The sequence below is a fragment of the Bombina bombina genome, chromosome 6 (assembly GCF_027579735.1).
Source record: "Bombina bombina isolate aBomBom1 chromosome 6, aBomBom1.pri, whole genome shotgun sequence".
Lineage (NCBI taxonomy): Eukaryota > Metazoa > Chordata > Amphibia > Anura > Bombinatoridae > Bombina > Bombina bombina.
Genome location: NC_069504.1, coordinates 13556382 through 13577031, shown reverse-complemented (window position 1 = coordinate 13577031; position 20650 = coordinate 13556382). Strand labels below are relative to the sequence as shown.

The window sequence follows — 20650 nt, the reverse complement described above, 5'->3', positions numbered from 1 at the left end:
TTATATTTTGTACATTTGTTTCTCTGCTATTAAGGGTTAGTTATCCATTGCTAATGGGGACAATCCTTTGCTAAATTTATGCTTTTACTGGGAAAAATCTGATTGTTATAATTTTTCTTATTATTAAACTGTCATAATTTTTTTCTGTGCTTCTTAAAGGCACAGTGCGTTTTTCATATTACTTGTAATTTGAGTGAAAAGTATTCCAAGCTTGCTAGTTTAATTGCTAGTTTGTTAAACATGTCTGATTCAGAGGAATATCTCTGTGCTATATGTGCAAAAGCCAAGGTGGAGCCCAATAGAAATTTATGTACTAATTGCATTGATGCTACTTTGAATAAAAGTCATTCTGTACAAATTGAACATCATTCACCAAACAACGAGGGGGAAGTTATGCCGACTAACTTGCCTCACGTGTCAGTACCTGCATCTCCCGCTCGGGAGGTGCGTGATATTGTAACGCCGAGTACTTCAGGGCGGCCATTACAAATCACACTACAGGACATGGCTAATGTTATGACTGAAGTTTTGTCTAAATTACCAGAACTTAGAGGTAAGCGAGATCACTCTGGGGTGAGAACAGAGTGCGCTGATAATATTAGGGCCATGTCAGATACTGCGTCACAATTTGCAGAACATGAGGACGGAGAGCTTCATTCTGCAGGTGACGGATCAGATCCAAATAAACTGGATTCAGACATTTCAAATTTTAAGTTTAAGCTGGAAAACCTCCGTGTATTACTAGGGGAGGTCTTAGCGGCTCTGAATGATTGTAACACAGTTGCAATACCAGAGAAAATGTGTAGGTTGGATAAATATTTTGCGGTACCGTCGAGTACTGACGTTTTTCCAATACCTAAGAGACTTACTGAAATTGTTACTAAGGAGTGGGATAGACCCGGTGTGCCTTTCTCACCCCCTCCTATATTCAGAAAGATGTTTCCAATAGACACCACCACACGGGACTTATGGCAAACGGTCCCTAAGGTGGAGGGAGCAGTTTCTACTTTAGCTAAGCGTACCACTATCCCGGTGGAGGATAGCTGCGCCTTTTCAGATCCAATGGATAAAAAATTAGAGGGTTACCTTAAGAAAATGTTTGTTAAACAAGGTTTTATATTGCAACCCCTTGCATGCATTGCGCCTGTCACGGCTGCAGCAGCATTTTGGTTTGAGTCTCTGGAAGAGACCCTTGAATCAGCTCCATTGGATGAGATTACACACAAGCTTAAAACCCTTAAGCTAGCTAATTCATTTATTTCAGATGCCGTAGTACACTTAACTAAACTTACGGCTAAGAATTCCGGATTCGCCATTCAGGCACGCAGAGCGCTGTGGCTAAAATCCTGGTCAGCTGATGTTACTTCTAAATCTAAATTACTTAACATACCTTTCAAAGGGCAGACCTTATTCGGGCCCGGTTTGAAGGAAATTATCGCTGACATTACAGGAGGTAAAGGCCATGCCCTGCCTCAAGACAGAGCCAAACCTAGGGCTAGACAGTCTAATTTTCGTGCCTTTCGTAACTTCAAGGCAGGAGCAGCATCAACTTCCTCTGCACCAAAACAGGAAGGAGCTGTTGCTCAATACAGACAAGGCTGGAAACCTAACCAGTCCTGGAACAAGGGCAAGCAGGCCAGAAAACCTGCTGCTGCCCCTAAGACAGCATGAAGTGAGGGCCCCCGATCCGGGAACGGATCTAGTGGGGGGCAGACTCTCTCTCTTCGCCCAGGCGTGGGCAAGAGATGTCCAGGATCCCTGGGCGTTAGAGATCATATCTCAGGGATATCTTCTGGACTTCAAAGCCTCTCCCCCAAAAGGGAGATTTCATCTTTCAAGGTTGTCAACAAACCAGATAAAGAAAGAGGCGTTTCTACGCTGTGTACAAGATCTTTTACTAATGGGAGTGATCCATCCGGTTCCGCGGTCGGAACACGGACAAGGGTTTTACTCAAATCTGTTTGTGGTTCCCAAGAAAGAAGGAACCTTCAGATTCCTAAGAGTTCCATCGTTCAAAATGGAAACTATTCGGACAATCTTACCCATGATCCAAAAGGGTCAGTACATGACCACAGTGTATTTAAAGGATGCCTACCTTCATATACCGATTCACAAAGATCATTACCGGTATCTAAGGTTTGCCTTCCTAGACAGGCATTACCAGTTTGTAGCTCTTCCATTCGGGTTGGCTACGGCTCCAAGAATCTTCACAAAGGTTCTGGGCTCTCTTCTGGCGGTGCTAAGGCCACGAGGAATTTCGGTGGCTCCGTACCTAGACGACATTCTGATACAAGCGTCAAGCTTTCAGACTGCCAGGTCTCATACAGAGTTAGTACTGGCATTTCTAAGGTCGCATGGGTGGAAGGTGAACGTAGAGAAGAGTTCTCTCTTACCACTCACAAGGGTTCCCTTCTTGGGGACTCTTATAGACTCTGTAGAAATGAAGATTTACCTGACAGAAGACAGGTTAACAAAGCTTCAAAATGCTTGCCGTGTCCTTCATTCCATTCAACACCCGTCAGTGGCTCAATGCATGGAGGTAATCGGCTTAATGGTAGCGGCAATGGACATAGTACCCTTTGCACGCCTACATCTCAGACCGCTGCAATTATGCATGCTAAGTCAGTGGAATGGGGATTACTCAGATTTGTCCCCTACTCTGAATCTGGATCAAGAGACCAGAAATTCTCTTCTATGGTGGCTTTCTCGGCCACATCTGTCCAGGGGGATGCCATTCAGCAGACCAGATTGGACAATTGTAACAACAGACGCCAGCCTACTAGGTTGGGGCGCTGTCTGGAATTCCCTGAAGGCTCAGGGATCATGGACTCAGGAGGAGAGTCTCCTTCCAATAAACATTCTGGAATTGAGAGCAGTTCTCAATGCCCTTCTGGCTTGGCCTCAGTTAACAACTCGGTTGAAACTCAGGTTTCAGTCGGACAACACGACTGTAGCTTACATCAACCATCAAGGAGGGACAAGAAGCTCCCTAGCGATGATGGAAGTATCAAAGATAATTCGCTGGGCAGAGTCTCACTCTTGCCACCTGTCAGCGATCCACATTCCTGGAGTGGAGAACTGGGAGGCGGATTTCCTAAGTCGTCAGACTTTTCATCCGGGGGAGTGGGAACTTCATCCGGAGGTCTTTGCCCAAATACTTCGACTTTGGGGCAAACCAGAGATAGATCTCATGGCGTCTCGCCAGAACGCCAAGCTTCCTTGTTACGGGTCCAGGTCCAGGGACCCGGGAGCGGTCCTGGTAGATGCTTTGACAGCACCTTGGACCTTCGGGATGGCCTATGTGTTTCCACCCTTCCCGATGCTTCCTCGATTGATTGCCAGGATCAAACAGGAGAGAGCATCAGTGATTCTAATAGCGCCTGCGTGGCCACGCAGGACCTGGTATGCAGATCTAGTGGACATGTCATCCTGTCCACCTTGGTCTCTGCCTCTGAGACAGGACCTTCTAATTCAGGGTCCTTTCAAACATCAAAATCTAATTTCTCTGAAGCTGACTGCTTGGAAATTGAACGCTTGATTTTATCAAAGCGTGGTTTTTCGGAGTCAGTTATTGATACCTTAATACAGGCTAGGAAGCCTGTTACCAGAAAGATTTACCATAAAATATGGCGTAAATACTTACATTGGTGCGAATCCAAGAGTTACTCATGGAGTAAAGTTAGGATTCCTAGGATATTGTCTTTTCTACAAGAAGGTTTAGAAAAGGGTTTATCTGCTAGTTCCTTAAAGGGACAGATCTCAGCTCTGTCCATTCTTTTACACAAGCGTCTGTCAGAAGTTCCAGACGTTCAGGCTTTTTGCCAGGCTTTGGCCAGGATTAAGCCTGTGTTTAAAACTGTTGCTCCACCATGGAGCTTAAATTTAGTTCTTAACGTTTTACAGGGTGTTCCGTTTGAACCCCTTCATTCCATTGATATCAAGCTGTTATCTTGGAAAGTTCTGTTTTTAATGGCTATTTCCTCGGCTCGTAGAGTCTCTGAGTTATCAGCCTTGCATTGTGACTCTCTGTATCTGATTTTTCATTCAGATAAGGTTGTTCTGTGTACTAAACCTGGGTTCTTACCTAAGGTTGTCACTAACAAGAATATCAATCAAGAGATTGTTGTGCCATCATTGTGTCCGAATCCTTCTTCAAAGAAGGAACGACTTCTGCACAATCTAGATGTAGTCCGTGCCCTGAAATTTTATTTACAGGCAACTAAAGATTTTCGCCAATCTTCTTCCCTGTTTGTCGTTTATTCTGGACAGAGGAGAGGTCAAAAAGCTTCTACTACCTCTCTCTCTTTTTGGCTTCGTAGCATAATACGTTTAGCCTATGAGACTGCTGGACAGCAGCCTCCTGAAAGAATTACAGCTCATTCCACTAGAGCTGTGGCTTCCACTTGGGCCTTTAAGAATGAGGCCTCTGTTGAACAGATTTGCAAGGCTGCAACTTGGTCTTCTCTTCATACTTTTTCCAAATTTTACAAATTTGACACTTTTGCTTCTTCGGAGGCTGTTTTTGGGAGAAAGGTACTTCAGGCAGTGGTTCCTTCCGTATAAAGATCCTGCCTGTCCCTCCCGTCATCCGTGTACTTTAGCTTTGGTATTGGTATCCCAGAAGTAATGATGACCCGTGGACTGACCACACTTAACAGGAGAAAACATAATTTATGCTTACCTGATAAATTCCTTTCTCCTGTAGTGTGGTCAGTCCACGGCCCGCCCTGTTTTTTATGGCAGGTCTAAATTTTTAAATTATACTCCAGTCACCACTGCACCCTATAGTTTCTCCTTTCTCATTTGGTTCTTGGTCGAATGACTGGGTGTGACGTAGAGGGGAGGAGCTATATAGCAGCTCTGCTTGGGTGATCCTCTTGCACTTCCTGTTGGGGAGGAGTTAATATCCCAGAAGTAATGATGACCCGTGGACTGACCACACTACAGGAGAAAGGAATTTATCAGGTAAGCATAAATTATGTTTTCTATACACCCAGCACCTACTGACCTTACCTGCTGCTAATACCTCTTCCTATACACCCAGCACCTACTGACCTTACCTGCTGCTAATACCTCTTCCTATATACCCAGCACCTACTGACCTTACCTGCTGCTAATACCTCTTCCTATACACCCAGCACCTACTGACCTTACCTGCTGCTGATATCCCTTCCTACACACCCAGCACCTACTGACCTTACCTGCTGTATAATACCTCTTCCTATACACTCAGCACCTTCTGACCTTACCTGCTGCTAATACCTCTTCATATACACCCAGCACCTACTGACCTTACCTGCTGCTAATACCTCTTCCTATACACCCAGCACCTACAGACCTTACCTGCTGCTAATACCTCTCCCTATGCACCTACTGACCTTACCTGCTGCTAATACCTCTTCCTATACACCCAGCACCTACTGACCTTACCTGCTGCTAATACCTCTTCCTATACACTCAGCACCTACTGACCTTACCTACTGCTAATACCTCTTCCTATACCCCCTGCACCTACTGACCTTACCTGCTGCTAATACCTCTTCCTATACACCCAGCACCTACTGACCTTACCTGCTGCTAATACCTCTCCCTATGCACCTACTGACCTTACCTGCTGCTAATACCTCTTCCGATGCACCCAGCACCTACTGACCTTACCTGCTGCTAATACCTCTTCCTATACACCCAGCACCTACTGACCTTACCTGCTGCTAATACCTCTTCCTATACACTCAGCACCTACTGACCTTACCTACTGCTAATACCTCTTCCTATACCCCCTGCACCTACTGACCTTACCTGCTGCTAATACCTCTTCCTATACACCCAGCACCTACTGACCTTACCTGCTGCTAATACCTCTTCCTATACACCCAGCACCTACTGACCTTACCTGCTGCTAATACCTCTTCCTATACACTCAGCACCTACTGACCTTACCTACTCCTAATACCTCTTCCTATACACCCAGCACCCTACTGACCTTACCTGCTGCTAATACCTCTCCCTATACACCCAGCACCTACTGACCTTACCTGCTGCTAATACCTCTTCCTATACACCCAGCACCTACTGACCTTACCTGCTGCTAATACCTCTTCCTATACACTCAGCACCTACTGACCTTACCTACTGCTAATACCTCTTCCTATACCCCCAGCACCTACTGACCTTACCTGCTGCTAATACCTCTTCCTATACACCCAGCACCTACTGACCTTACCTGCTGCTAATAACTCTTCCTATACACCCGGCACCCTACTGACCTTACCTGCTGCTAATACCTCTTCCTATACACCCGGTACCTACTGACCTTACCTGTTGCTAATACCTCTTCCTATACACCCAGCACCTACTGACCTTACCTGCTGCTAATACCTCTTCCTATACACCCAGCACCTAATGACCTTACCTGCTGCTAATGCTTCTTCCTATACACCCAGCACCTACTGACCTTACCTGCTGCTAATACCTCTTCCTATACACCCAGCACCTACAGACCTTACCTGCTGCTAATACCTCTCCCTATGCACCTACTGACCTTACCTGCTGCTAATACCTCTTCCGATGCACCCAGCACCTACTGACCTTACCTGCTGCTAATACCTCTTCCTATACACCCAGCACCTACTGACCTTACCTGCTGCTAATACCTCTTCCTATACACTCAGCACCTACTGACCTTACCTACTGCTAATACCTCTTCCTATACCCCCTGCACCTACTGACCTTACCTGCTGCTAATACCTCTTCCTATACACCCAGCACCCACTGACCTTACCTGCTGCTAATACCTCTTCCTATACACCCAGCACCTACAGACCTTACCTGCTGCTAATACCTCTCCCTATGCACCTACTGACCTTACCTGCTGCTAATACCTCTTCCGATGCACCCAGCACCTACTGACCTTACCTGCTGCTAATACCTCTTTATATACACCCAGCACCTACTGACCTTACCTGCTGCTAATACCTCTTCCTATACACCCAGCACCTACTGACCTTACCTGCTGCTAATATCTCTTCCTATACACCCAGCACCTACTGACCTTACCTGCTGCTAATATCTCTTCCTATACACCCAGCACTTACTGACCTTACCTGCTGCTAATACCTTTTCCTATACACCCAGTACACTATTGACCTTACTTGTTGCTAATATCTCTTCCTATACACCTAATTGGGAGGCATATAAGTATGCCTGTGTAGAATGATTTAACTTAATATTCATATATATTACCTGATGATAAACAATATAAGATTGCAGACACTAATGTGCACCTAAGCTTTTAAAGGGTCACTGAACCAAATTTTTTTATTTCGCGATTCAGATAGAGCATGCAACTTTCTAATTTACTCCTATTATCAGTTTTTCTTCGTTCTCGTGCTATCTTTATTTGAAAAAAAGGCTTTAAAGCAATTTTTTGGTTCAGACCCTGGACTTATTTATAGGTCGGTTAAATGAATCCACCAATCAGCAAGATCAACCCAGGTTGTTCACCAGAAATTGGCCGGCATCTAAACTTACATTCTTGCTTTTTAAATAAAGATACATAGAGAATGTAGAAAATTTGATAATAGGAGTTAATTAGAAAGTTGCTTAAATTTGCACGCTCTATCTGAATCATGAAAGAAAACATTTGGGTTCAGTGTCCTTTTAAGCCAAAATAGCATTGACATATCCCCTGATACTAGATAGACTGCATTAATAACAAATAGCGGCACAGTGTGTCCATCATTATTAGAACACTGGCAAACACTAGTGGCTGGAGTTTTATGTTACTCTGGTAAGATGGGTTTATGTCTGATAAAATTCACATTCAATGGTTTTTTAACAATAGTGTCACTGCATAAAATCAGTAATTACGGTGCAATATGTGCGCCTATTTCTAAATAACACAGTGCAGCAGTATACTTGTTGCATAAATTTGGGTGCAAAGTGTGCACCTTGACTCTTGACCTATTATAAGTCTGATATATTGCTGTTAACAAATAACTGCAATTACAGTGATTTACCCTTCACTCAGATTCTGAGTACTATCTGCTCCTAATATTTTTTGCTCTAAACCTATGTCTATGTATAAGAGCTTAATAATTCAGACGCAGAAACACTGTGTGTATGACTACCTAATTGCGGGGCAAATAAGTGCGTTTTTGTTTAATCATTTTTCCAATCACTGTATTTAATGTCTGACAATAAGAAGTAGAAGAATACTGGTGCAAATGTGCGCCTGAGCTTTCGAGTTTAAATACCATTGACATATCCTTTGATGTTACCAGTGCTCTAACCTACAGCCACAGGATATAAATTCTATATATATTCTGTGAAGAAAAACACCATTACACGGATGCTAATATAAATTGTGAGTGTACGTCTCCTATTAACCCAGCAGCAGACTTTACATACAGTAAAAGTACTAAATTGATGTACAATTTACACCCCTACACACTCCTTGATAATAATATATAACCGACTATTCGTGTGACTAGTAAGTCATGTTATCCAGGAGTAGTAATTGAACCATAGGTATCCAATAATAGTAATGTAGTACTACGTAGTACGTAGTGTACTAAATTAAGTAGCTTTATCATCTGATTAAGATGTCCTAATATACCAACGTACATCTAAGAACATATTACCCATCTGATCAGAAGGTTAGTACCATACTTGTTTGCCCAAACTGTATTGACCATATATTATTTGCTACTAGCATTTAGGGTATATATATATATATATATATATATATATATATATATATATATATATATATATATATATATTTCTCTTGTAAGGTGTATCCAGTCCATTGATCATCCATTACTTGTGGGATATTCTCCTTCCCAACAGGAAGCTGCAAGAGGATCACCCACAGCAGAGCTGTCTATATAGCTCCTCCCCTAACTGCCACCTCCAGTCATTCTCTTGCAGCTCTCGACAAGCATGGAAGCAGTTAGAGAGATGTGGTGAAATGTAGTTGTTTTTTCTTCAAATCAAAAGTTTATTTTTAAATGGTACCGGAGTTGTACTATTTTGGTCTCAGGCAGAAAATAGAAGAAGAGTCTGCCTGTGGTCTCTAATGATCTTAGCAGGTTGTAACTAAGATCCATTGCTGTTCTCACACATAACTGAAGAGAGAGGTAACTTCAGCTTGGGGAATGGCGTGCAGGGTATCCTGCTATGAGGTATGTGCAGTCTAAATTTTTCTAGAGAAATGTAAATGCTAGAAAATGCTGTTGATACCAGATTTATTTGAGGTAAGCCTGATTACAGTGATTTAATAACGACTAGTATCATGCTTACTGTTAGAGGTAATACTCTTATTATTTTTTCAATTACTGACATATAAAACGTTTGCTGGGAGTGCTTAAACGTTTTTTATATACTTTTTGGTGATAAAACTTTATTGGGGCCTAGTTTTTTCCACATGGCTGGCTTAAATTTGCCTTGGAATAGTTTTGTTAGGCCTCTCACTGTGTAGACATGAGTGGGAGGGGCCTAATTTCGCGCCTAAGTTCGCATTAGCTTTTGCAGACTGAGACATCCAGTTCCCCTGAAGGAGTACCCTGAATGCTTAGGACCTCTCTGAAGGGTTTTTGGGCTTTCCAAAGTTGTTTGTATGGCAAGGTAGGGCCACAGCAGAGCTGTGGCAGTTTCTTGTGACTGTTAAAAAAACGTATATTTCGTTTTTTTGATCCGTTTTTTAAATAAGGGGTTAATCATCCATTTGCAAGTGGGTGCAATACTCTGTTAGCCTATTATACACACTGTAAAAATTTAGTTTGATTTACTGCTTTTTTTCACTGTTTTTCAAATTCTGACCTTTTTTATTTTTCTTAAAGGCACAGTACCGTTTTTATTTTTTGCTTGTTAACTTTGTTTAAAGTGTTTTCCAAGCTTGCTGGTCTCATTGCTAGTCTGTTTAAACTTTTCTGACATAGAGGAAACTCCTTGTTCATTATGTTTAGAAGCCATGGTGGAACCCCCTCTTAGAATGTGTACCAAATGTACTGATTTCACTTTGTTATAAAGACCATATTCTGTCTTTAAAAGATTTATCACCAGAGGGATCTGACAAGGGGGAAGTTATGCCGACTAACTCGCCAATTCTTTTGTTTCTGATGCCATTGTTCATTTGACTAAACTAACGGCTAAGAATTCTGTTTTTGCTATTCAGGCGCGTAGGGCGCTATGGCTTAAATCATGGTCAGCTGACGTTACTTCAAAGTCTAAGCTTCTTAATATTCCCTTCAAGGGGCAGACCCTATTCGGACCTGGTTTGAAGGAGATCATTTCTGATATCACTGGAGGTAAAGGTCATGCCCTTCCTCAGGATAGGTCTAACAAATCAAGGGCCAAACAGACTAATTTTCGTGCCTTTCGAAACTTTAAAGCGAGCGCGGCATCAACTTCATCTAATACAAAACAAGAGTGAACTTTTGCCCAGTCCAAGTCTGGAGACCTAACCAGGCTTGGAACAAAGGTAAGCAGGCCAAAAAGCCTGCTGCTGCCTCAAAAACAGCATGAAGGATGGGCCCCCGATCCGGTAACGGATCTAGTAGGGGGCAGACTTTCTCTCTTCGCCCAGGCTTGGGCAAGAGATGTCCAGGATCCATGGGCGTTGGAAATTGTATCCCAGGGATATCTTCTGGACTTCAAAGCTTCCCCCCCAAAAGGGAGATTTCACCTTTCACAATTATCTGCAAACCAGATAAAGAGAGAGGCATTTGTACACTGTGTTCAAGACCTCCAAGTTATGGGAGTGATCCACCCAGTTCCAAAGGAGGAACAGGGACAAGGCTTCTATTCAAATCTGTTTGTGGTTCCCAAGAAAGAGGGAACCTTCAGACCAATCTTAGATCTCAAGATCCTAAACAAATTTCTCAGGGTCCCATCATTCAAGATGGAGACTATTCGTACCATCCTACCTATGATCCAGGAGGGTCAATACATGACTACAGTGGATTTAAAGGATGCTTATCTTCACATTCCGATACACAAAGATCATCATCGGTTTCTCAGGTTTGCCTTCCTAGACAGGCATTACCAGTTTGTAGCTCTTCCTTTTGGGTTAGCTACAGCTCCAAGAATCTTTACGAAGGTTTTGGGGTCACTTCTGGCGGTCCTAAGACCACGGGGCATAGCAGTGGCCCCTTATTTAGACGACATTCTGATACAGGCGTCAAATTTCTAAATTGACAAGTCTCATACGGACATAGTTCTGGCATTTCTTAGGTCGCATGGGTGGAAAGTGAACGGAGAGAAGAGTTCTCTATGCCCTCTCACAAGAGTTTCCTTTCTGGGAACTCTGATAGATTCTGTAGAAATGAGGATTTACCTGACAGAGACCAGGTTATCAAAACTTCTAAATTCGGGGGGGCGGAGCCAGCTTTGTAGATGGACGGTCGCATACTACAACAGCTCCGGCTGTATTCTTTATAAAATACATTGCTAGCGATCGTCCAGACTTATTCTCACAGATATTTTTGAAGCTCAGAAAGCACGTTTGTCCCTGATTACTTACTTTTACAAAGAGGAACCTCTCTTGGACAGATCCTCACTATCCTGATACGAGTAACAACAGGCTCCTAAGCAACCATCTTGAGACCTAAGCAACGCACACGGAGGGAAAGGAGACAGGCCAGAAGCTACTATTTTATTCCCTAGCTGGAAGCCCAACACCCTGCCTACTCATGGAGATGGCGGACTGTATTCTGGAGGAAATGCATAGCCTGATTGATGGGTACAGAGAGATGTTCGAACGCTTCCTATCTATGCCGCCCCATCAGACCGCAACGGAGGTTGCAGCATGCGTTGCCCACTTACTTCTGCAACTGCTCCAAGGAAAGTGGGCGCCTTAAATGCCAAGCACTCACCACCAGCCTATCATCAGTTGCGGGGTGCCTTTAAAGTAAAGCAGACTTCAGATATGGCCCGCGGAAAAAAGCCGGGCACTGCAGACAAACCTAGTGCGGCAGTTCACCCAAAGATTAACATACCCCGCATCCATGCTGCAGAACGCAGTCTCCTAGCGAGGAATCAAGCTTTCTACACTTTGACCTGCAGCCGCTCTTGCATTCAGCTATGTGAGGATTGGGCTAGTGGGGTGGCACATTTAAATGTCTTAATAGCGGAAGCGGGCTGCCTTGGAAGCAGAAGCGACAACTTGACATGTTTAAATTTTTGCCTTAGCCTCTTTGACACAACGCACCATGACACAAGGCGCCTTGAACACATATCAATCTGGGCACAGGAAGGCCTTAAGGTGGGCATCGGTTAAGCTTACTAATAGTCAGCATGGAGACGGGGGACAGACTTGGGATCCAGGACTGCCTGCTTATATCAGTCTCCCAAGTATGCCCTATGAAGAAGGAGTGGGTTAACTCTACCTCATTAACTATCGCATTGCAAGACTGCATGATTTAAGTTTCTGAGTCTAGATCAAAGACACTGTTTTATGATTCCAAGTTAGCTATATTTCCCAGTTCAGGTTTGCCCTTTACCTTTTTTACCGCACATACTGCAGGATGTATTTAATCGCTGGTTTGCTCAGAGATATTTAGCCATGTTCTCATGTATTTATTCTAGCCGGGGATGCAATCATCTTTTGACTTATTAGCCTTGATCTTATCATAATGCAGTTTCTATAGCGTAGAATGTCTTACTTATATGGATATTTTACAGAACAGTCCCTTCTGCATATGTGCTATGTTTACTAGTATCAACCTCTAAAGAACTGGATGTTTTACTGTCCTGAAGTTCAAAATACTAAAAATATGCTTATTTTTCATTGTTTGCCTGACTGTATTAATGAGCCACATGTGAATGTTTGAAGTTAAGGTGATATAGGACATGTTGATGCTATTTTATTCATGCCTTCAAAAACGTCAGTTGGTGTGTTCCTTTTTAACAGGGAGTTTAGTCTCTAAAGATTTAAATCCTAATGTTTATGATCCCCTTAACCTGTGACTCCTGTAAGAATTCACTCTTATAACTTTTTACAGATGTTTAATTCACCATGTATCTCCATAAGCTCTTTGCTGCTGTTTAGAATTAGCTTTTGCCAGCAGATTAGAATCTCTCTGCAGCTTACTACCCATTAATAGCTGGTTTGTAGTAACTGTAAATACCCAACCGTGCCTTTGGAAACATATTCATATTTTGATATATAGATAGTAGATGTGCATATGCAACAAGTTCTATTTGTGATGTTTAGTGGAATTCTAACGATATGCTTCCCCCTACTAAAATGAGGCCTATTTTCTACTACTATGTCTGCTGTGACTTATTCATTTACTGCAAAGGCGCTGCCTGCGGCCGAGGCAGCTCCCTAATACACACAATGTCCAGCAGTACAGTCACTCTATATCATATACTTTTCTTGGCTCTCTTCCCTTAATGATGATACTCCATTACTAATACCTATGCATGCAGATTGGGTCTCCACTAGGTATCCTCTCTCTTACATATTTGTATGGACCCTGTGCCCAATTTAAGAGGCATAGTTTGCAATATTCTTCATATGGTGTGGTGGCCATTGCTACATATAGTTTCATATACCTGCTACTGGTGCGGGCTGGTCCTGCCCGACTGTTATTACTCAGTATCTTATTGTACATTATACCTTGAATGAGCTACATACACCAGGTTAGTTCCGTAAAGTTTAGAACTTGGCTCCATTATGCCAGACATACCACTAATCCACCCTTATTTTTCTCTTGCATATGAGATTTTATGTATGACCATGTCGCCCTGTAACACTACAGCCTGCCTACTTAGCACTTGCTACCTATAACATTTCTTTAACAGCTCTCCTTTAACCCACAATGAGCCTCTTAGTTCCTAAACTATATATTTTACTCATTATATTCACTTTACCACCTCCCCCCCCACCCCCTCCATAATAAACCTCCTTATGTAGGAGGGCTAACTACGCGGCCTATCTTCTATGTGCCGCACCCCAACTATACTTACATACTCTACAATGCTAGTTACAACGCAAAATTATATTCTCACTATTGCTATCATTTAAAAAAAAACAACTAATTACTAAACTACTTTAAGCTTATAATATATAGCGCAATAATAATAAAATCTGAGGTTTTCAGTATGAGGCCCATGAGAGGCCTCTTACCTTTGGGGTTACCTTCTGCTATAGTTGCTTAATATTTTTGTTATGAGGTCCAAGAGTGGCCTCTTAGATAAATAAGAAGGTTCTAAACTTTGATTGGCATTTTCTTGAATTGTTGTTTATCTCTTTTATTCTTGCAAAAGGTGATTACATTTTATTTTCTTTGCTCTGCTTAGTGCAACTGAGATCCCGTGTAATGATTGTTAATATGCAACCTACACATTGTACCCTGTTATAAGCAAATTTACATTTTTATTGTGTATTGCTGCAATTTTGTGTTTATATGCCAAATTATTACCTCAATAAAAAATTATATATAAAAAAAAAAAACAAAAACAAAAAAAACTTCTAAATTCCTGCCGTGTTCTTTACTCCACTTCTTGCCCCTCGGTGGCTCAGTGTATGGTAGTAATCGGCTTAATGGTAGCGGTGATGGACATAGTGCCGTTTGCCTGCCTACATCTCAGACCGCTGCAACTCTGCATGCTCAGTCAGTGGAATGGGGATTACACAGATTTGTCCCCTCTACTAAATCTAGATCAAGAGACCAGGGATTCTCTTCTCTGGTGGCTATCTCGGGTCCATCTGTCCAAGGGTATGACCTTTCGCAGGCCAGATTGGACAATTGTAACGACAGATGCCAGCCTTCTAGGCTGGGGGGCAGTCTGGAACTCCCTGAAGGCTCAGGGATCGTGGACTCAGGAGGAGACACTCCTTCCGATAAACATTCTGGAACTAAGCGACATTCAATGCTCTTCAGGCTTGGCCTCAGCTAGCGACAATGAGGTTCATCAGATTTCAGTCGGACAACATCACGACTGTGGCTTACATCAACCATCAAGGGGGAACAAGGATATCCCTAGCGATGTTGGAAGTTTCAAGGATAATTCGTTGGGCAGAGATTCACTCTTGCCACCTATCAGCTATCCATATCCCAGGTGTAGAGAACTGGGAGGCGGATTTTCTAAGTCGACAGACTTTTCATCCGGGGGAGTGGGAACTCCATCCGGAGGTGTTTGCACAATTGGTTCTTCGTTGGGGCAAACCAGAACTGGATCTCATGGCGTCTCTCCAGAACGCCAAACTTCCTTGTTACGGATCCAGGTCCAGGGATCCCAAGGCGACGCTGATAGATGCCCTAGCAGCGCCTTGGTCCTTCAACCTGGCTTATGTGTTTCCACCGTTTCCTCTGCTCCCTCGTCTGATTGCCAAAATCAAGCAGGAGAGAGCATCAGTGATTTTGATAGCACCTGCGTGGCCACGCAGGACTTGGTATGCAGATCTGGTGGACATGTCATCCTTTTCACCATGGACTCTGCCTCTGAGACAGGACCTTCTACTTCAGGGTCCTTTCAACCATCCAAATCTAATTTCTCTGAGACTGACTGCCTAGAGATTGAACGCTTGATTTTATCAAAGCGTGGCTTCTCCGAGTCAGTCATTGATACCTTAATTCAGGCACGAAAGCCTGTCACCAGGAAAATCTATCATAAGATATGGCGTAAATATCTTTATTGGTGCGAATCCAAGGGTTACTCATGGAGTAAAGTCAGGATTCCCAGGATATTATCTTTTCTCCAAGAAGGATTGGAAAAAGGATTGTCAGCTAGTTCCTTAAAGGGACAGATTTCTGCTCTGTCTATTCTTTTGCACAAGCGTCTGGCGGATGTTCCAGACGTTCAGGCATTTTGTCAGGCTTTAGTTACAATCAAGCCTGTGTTTAAACCAGTTGCTCCGCCATGGAGTATAAATTTGATTCTTAAAGTTCTTCAAGGGGTTCCGTTTGAACCTCTTCATTCTATAGATATCAAGCTTTTATCTTGGAAAGTTCTGTTTTTGGTAGCGATTTCCTCGGCTCGTAGAGTTTCCGAGTTATCTGCCTTACAATGTGATTCCCCTTATCTGATTTTCCATGCAGATAAGGTAGTTCTGCGTACCAAACCTGGGTTTTTACGTAAGGTGGTATCTTATAAGAATATTAATCAGGAGACTGTTGTTCCGTCATTGTGTCCTAATCCTTCTTCAAAGAAGGTACGTCTATTACACAATCTTGACGTGGTTCGTGCTTTAAAGTATTATTTACAAGCTACTAAAGATTTTCGTCAAACATCTGCTTTGTTTGTTGTCTACTCTGGACAGAGGAAAGGCCAAAAGGCTTCGGCAACTTCTCTTTCGCTTTGGCTAAGAAGTATAATACGCTTAGCTTATGAGACTGCTGGCCAGCAGCCTCCTGAAAGTATTACAGCTCATTCCACTAGACCTGTGGCTTCAACATGGGCTTTTAAAAATGAGGCTTCTGTTGAACAGATTTGCAAGGTGGCGACTTGGTCTTCGCTTCATACTTTTTCAAAGTTCTATAAATTTGATACTTTTGCTTCTTCAGAGGCTATTTTTGGGAGAAAGGTTTTACAGGCAGTGGTACCTTCCGTTTAAGTACCTGCCTTGTCCCTCCCTTCATCAGTGTACTTTAGCTTTGGTATTGGTATCCCACAAGTAATGGATGATTCGTGGACTGGATACACCTTACAAGAGAAAACATAATTTATGCTTACCTGATAAATTTATTTCTCTAGTGGTGTATCCAGTCCACAGCCCGCCCTGTCATTTTAAGGCAGGTATATTTTATTTTAAACTACAGTCACCACTGCACCCTATAGTTTCTCCTTTCTCTTGCTTGTCTTCGGTCAAATGACTGGAGGTGGCAGTTAGGGGAGGAGCTATATAGACAGCTCTGCTGTGGGTGATCCTCTTGCAGCTTCCTGTTGGGAAGGAGAATATCCCACAAGTAATGGGTGATCCGTGGACTGGATACACCACAAGAGAAATAAATTTATCAGGTAAGCATAAATATATATATATATATATATATATATATATATATATATATATATATATATATATATGAGCTATGTATCCCTACTCTGGATAACACAGTACCCTATGTACCAGTATCCAAGACTTTTGATACGTTTTTTTAGATTTATAATGAGGCATACTCTTGTCCATTTTGTGGTTTTAATATATTTCCATTTCTTTTTAGTGACACGATGAGTCCACGGATCATCTTAATTACTTTTGGGATATTCACCTCCTGGTCAGCAGGAGGCGGCAAAGAGCACCACAGCCAAAGCTGTTCAATATCACCTTCCCTCACTCACACCCCAGTCATTCTCTTTGCCTACCTTAGAGCTAGGAAGTGGTAAAGTTAGGTGTTAGATAAGATTCTTCAATCAAGAATGTATTGTTTTTAAAGTGGTTCAAGATTGTGCTGCTTTGTCCTAGGGTGTAGCTGTAGTCCATATCAGTCTCTTCAGTAGGGCAGTGGTGGCTTTAGAGCAATGGGAACTTGTGGGACATAATTCTCACTGCGCCTCCCATAGATTGTATGCTGCCCTGTTTCTGAAAGTGTGAGGGGATATACTCAGTCCTTTCTTTTCTACACAGGCCTATGTGAGGGAGAGGACCTCTCAAGCCGAGTGAACTGCCCTGCTGTCGGGCAGCAATTTAAGGTAAGTCCTGACTTTAATTATATTCTGGGGAAGGATTTCTCTCAGACCAAGTGGGCACTTTATTTACTAAGGAGAGAATGAATGGGGCCGTTTAAAAAAAAATGTAAGCTCTTCACTCTCTGGGACACCTTATCTCTCCTACTGGAGAGGACTTGACAGCATAGCAGGCACTGGGATGAGATTGCTGTTTATTGAACATTATATGGCAGTTACTTCTCCCCAGTTAAACTCCACAATTACCGACCAGGAGATTGTTAGTTTCAGATGCCCACAAGGGGCGGAGCTAAGCGAGGCGGTAATCTTAGTATTACGCGCCATTTTTCTTCTCACTGTATACGGAGGTTGAATTCAGACAGACTAGAAACGCTTGGGTTAGACTGAAACAAGCGATTCTAGGAGCGGAACTCGAAAAGGATCGTTACCCTGCTGCACCGGATCGTTTAGTTTAATATGGGGATCCTTTCTTCAGGTCACAGGGCAAGTAGGCGCCTCAGCAAAATAGCTGAGGTGTTCATTTATTTATTTATTTTGTCTAATTTACAGTTTACTGCATCCTGCAATTTGAAAGAAAAATATCTGCAGTTTATTTCTTAAAGAGACATACATAGTAACATAGTAGATAAGGTTGAAAAAAGACTGAAGTCCATCGAGTTCAACCTATACAAATCTAAAATACTTACAAAAAGCTCCAGTTAAGCTTAAATAACCCCATTAAAATGTGACCCATTTAATACTAGCAATCATATCCATGAATTTTGTTTATATACAGAAATTTATCCAGACTATTTTTAAATGTATCTATGGTATTGGCATTCACTACCTCCTTTGGTAATGAGTTCCACAATTTTATTGCTCTTACAGTGAAAAAATGTTTCCGTTGCAGGAGATTAAATCTCCTTTCCTCCAATCTTAAATTATGACCTCTTGTCAGAAACAATTTTCTTGGAATAAACAGAGCTTTTGCCATCTCTGTATATGGGCCTTGAATATATTTATATAAAGTAATCATGTCACCTCTCAAGGGCCTTTTTTCTAAAGAAAACAGACCCAGTTTGGCTAGCCTCTCCTCATAGGTTAATTTCTCCAATCCCCTTATTAGCTTTGTGGCCCTTCTCTGAACTTTTTCTAGTTCTGCAATATCTTTTTTAGCAATTGGTCCCCAGAACTGCACTCCAAACTCAAGGTGAGGTCTTACCAGGGCTTTATATAATGACAGAATTATGCTTTCCTCCCTTGAATCAATACCTCTTTTAATACATGCTAGTATCTTATTAGCCTTTGAAGCCGCTGCCCTGCATTGTGCACCCATCTTTAGCTTGTTATCTATTACTACTCCCAAATCCCTTTCCTCCTGTGTTTGGCTAAGTCTTGTCCCATTTAAAAAATACGTAGCCTGCTTTTCTTTCATGTAATTAGCAAGAGTCCATGAGCTAGTGACGTATGGGATATACATTCCTACCAGGAGGGGCAAAGTTTCCCAAACCTCAAAATGCCTATAAATACACCCCTCACCACACCCACAATTCAGTTTTACAAACTTTGCCTCCGATGGAGGTGGTGAAGTAAGTTTGTGCTAGATTCTACGTTGATATGCGCTCCGCAGCAAGTTGGAGCCCGGTTTTCCTCTCAGCGTGCAGTGAATGTCAGAGGGATGTGAGGAGAGTATTGCCTATTTGAATGCAGTGATCTCCTTCTACGGGGTCTATTTCATAGGTTCTCTGTTATCGGTCGTAGAGATTCATCTCTTACCTCCCTTTTCAGATCGACGATATACTCTTATATATAACTTTACCTCTGCTGATTCTCGTTTCAGTACTGATTTGGCTTTCTACAAACATGTAGATGAGTGTCCTGGGGTAAGTAAATCTTATTTTCTGTGACACTCTAAGCTATGGTTGGGCACTTTATTTATAAAGTTCTAAATATATGTATTCAAACATTTATTTGCCTTGACTCAGAATGTTCAACTTTCCTTATTTTTCAGACAGTCAGTTTCATATTTGGGATAATGCATTTGAATTAATCATTTTTTCTTACCTTCAAAAATTTGACTCTTTTTTCCCTGTGGGCTGTTAGGCTCGCGGGGGCTGAAAATGCTTCATTTTATTGCGTCATTCTTGGCGCGGACTTTTTTGGCGCAAAAAGTCTTTTCCGTTTCCGGCGTCATACGTGTCGCCGGAAGTTGCGTCATTTTTTGACGTTATTTTGCGGCAAAAATGTCGGCGTTCCGGATGTGGCGTCATTTTTGGCGCCAAAAGCATTTAGGCGCCAAATAATGTGGGCGTCTTATTTGGCGCTAAAAAATAAGGGCGTCTCTTTTGTCTCCACATTATTTAAGTCTTATTTTTCATTGCTTCTGGTTGCTAGAAGCTTGTTCTTTGGCATTTTTTCCCATTCCTGAAACTGTCATTTAAGGAATTTGATCAATTTTGCTTTATGTTGTTTTTTCTCTTACATATTGCAAGATGTCTCACGTTGCATCTGAGTCAGAAGATACTACTGGAAAATCGCTGTCTAGTGCTGGATCTACCAAAGCTAAGTGTATCTGCTGTAAACTTTTGGTAGCTATTCCTCCGGCTGTTGTTTGTATTAATTGTCATGACAAACTTGTTAATGCAGATAATATTTCCTTTAGTAAAGTACCATTGTCTGTTGCAGTTCCTTCAACATCTAAGGTGCAGAATGTTCCTGATAACATAAGAGATTTTGTTTCTGAATCCATAAAGAAGCCTATGTCTGTTATTTCTCCTTCTAGTAAATGTAAAAAATCTTTTAAAACTTCTCTCCCTACAGATGAATTTTTAAATGAACATCATCATTCTGATTCTGATGACTCTTCTGGTTCAGAGGATTCTGTCTCAGAAATTGATGCTGATAAATCTTCATATTTATTTAAAATGGAATTTATTCGTTCTTTACTTAAAGAAGTACTAATTGCTTTAGAAATAGAGGATTCTGGTCCTCTTGATACTAATTCTAAACATTTAGATAAGGTATTTAAATCTCCTGT

The 20650-nt window shown here is 42.1% G+C and overlaps 1 protein-coding gene across 1 annotated transcript in view; it reads left to right on the top strand.

The window, feature by feature from the left end:
• Positions 1-20650, top strand: part of PPP6R2 (protein phosphatase 6 regulatory subunit 2) — a gene marked incomplete in the record, with an annotated part of 934057 nt that overhangs the window by 606118 nt on the left and 307289 nt on the right.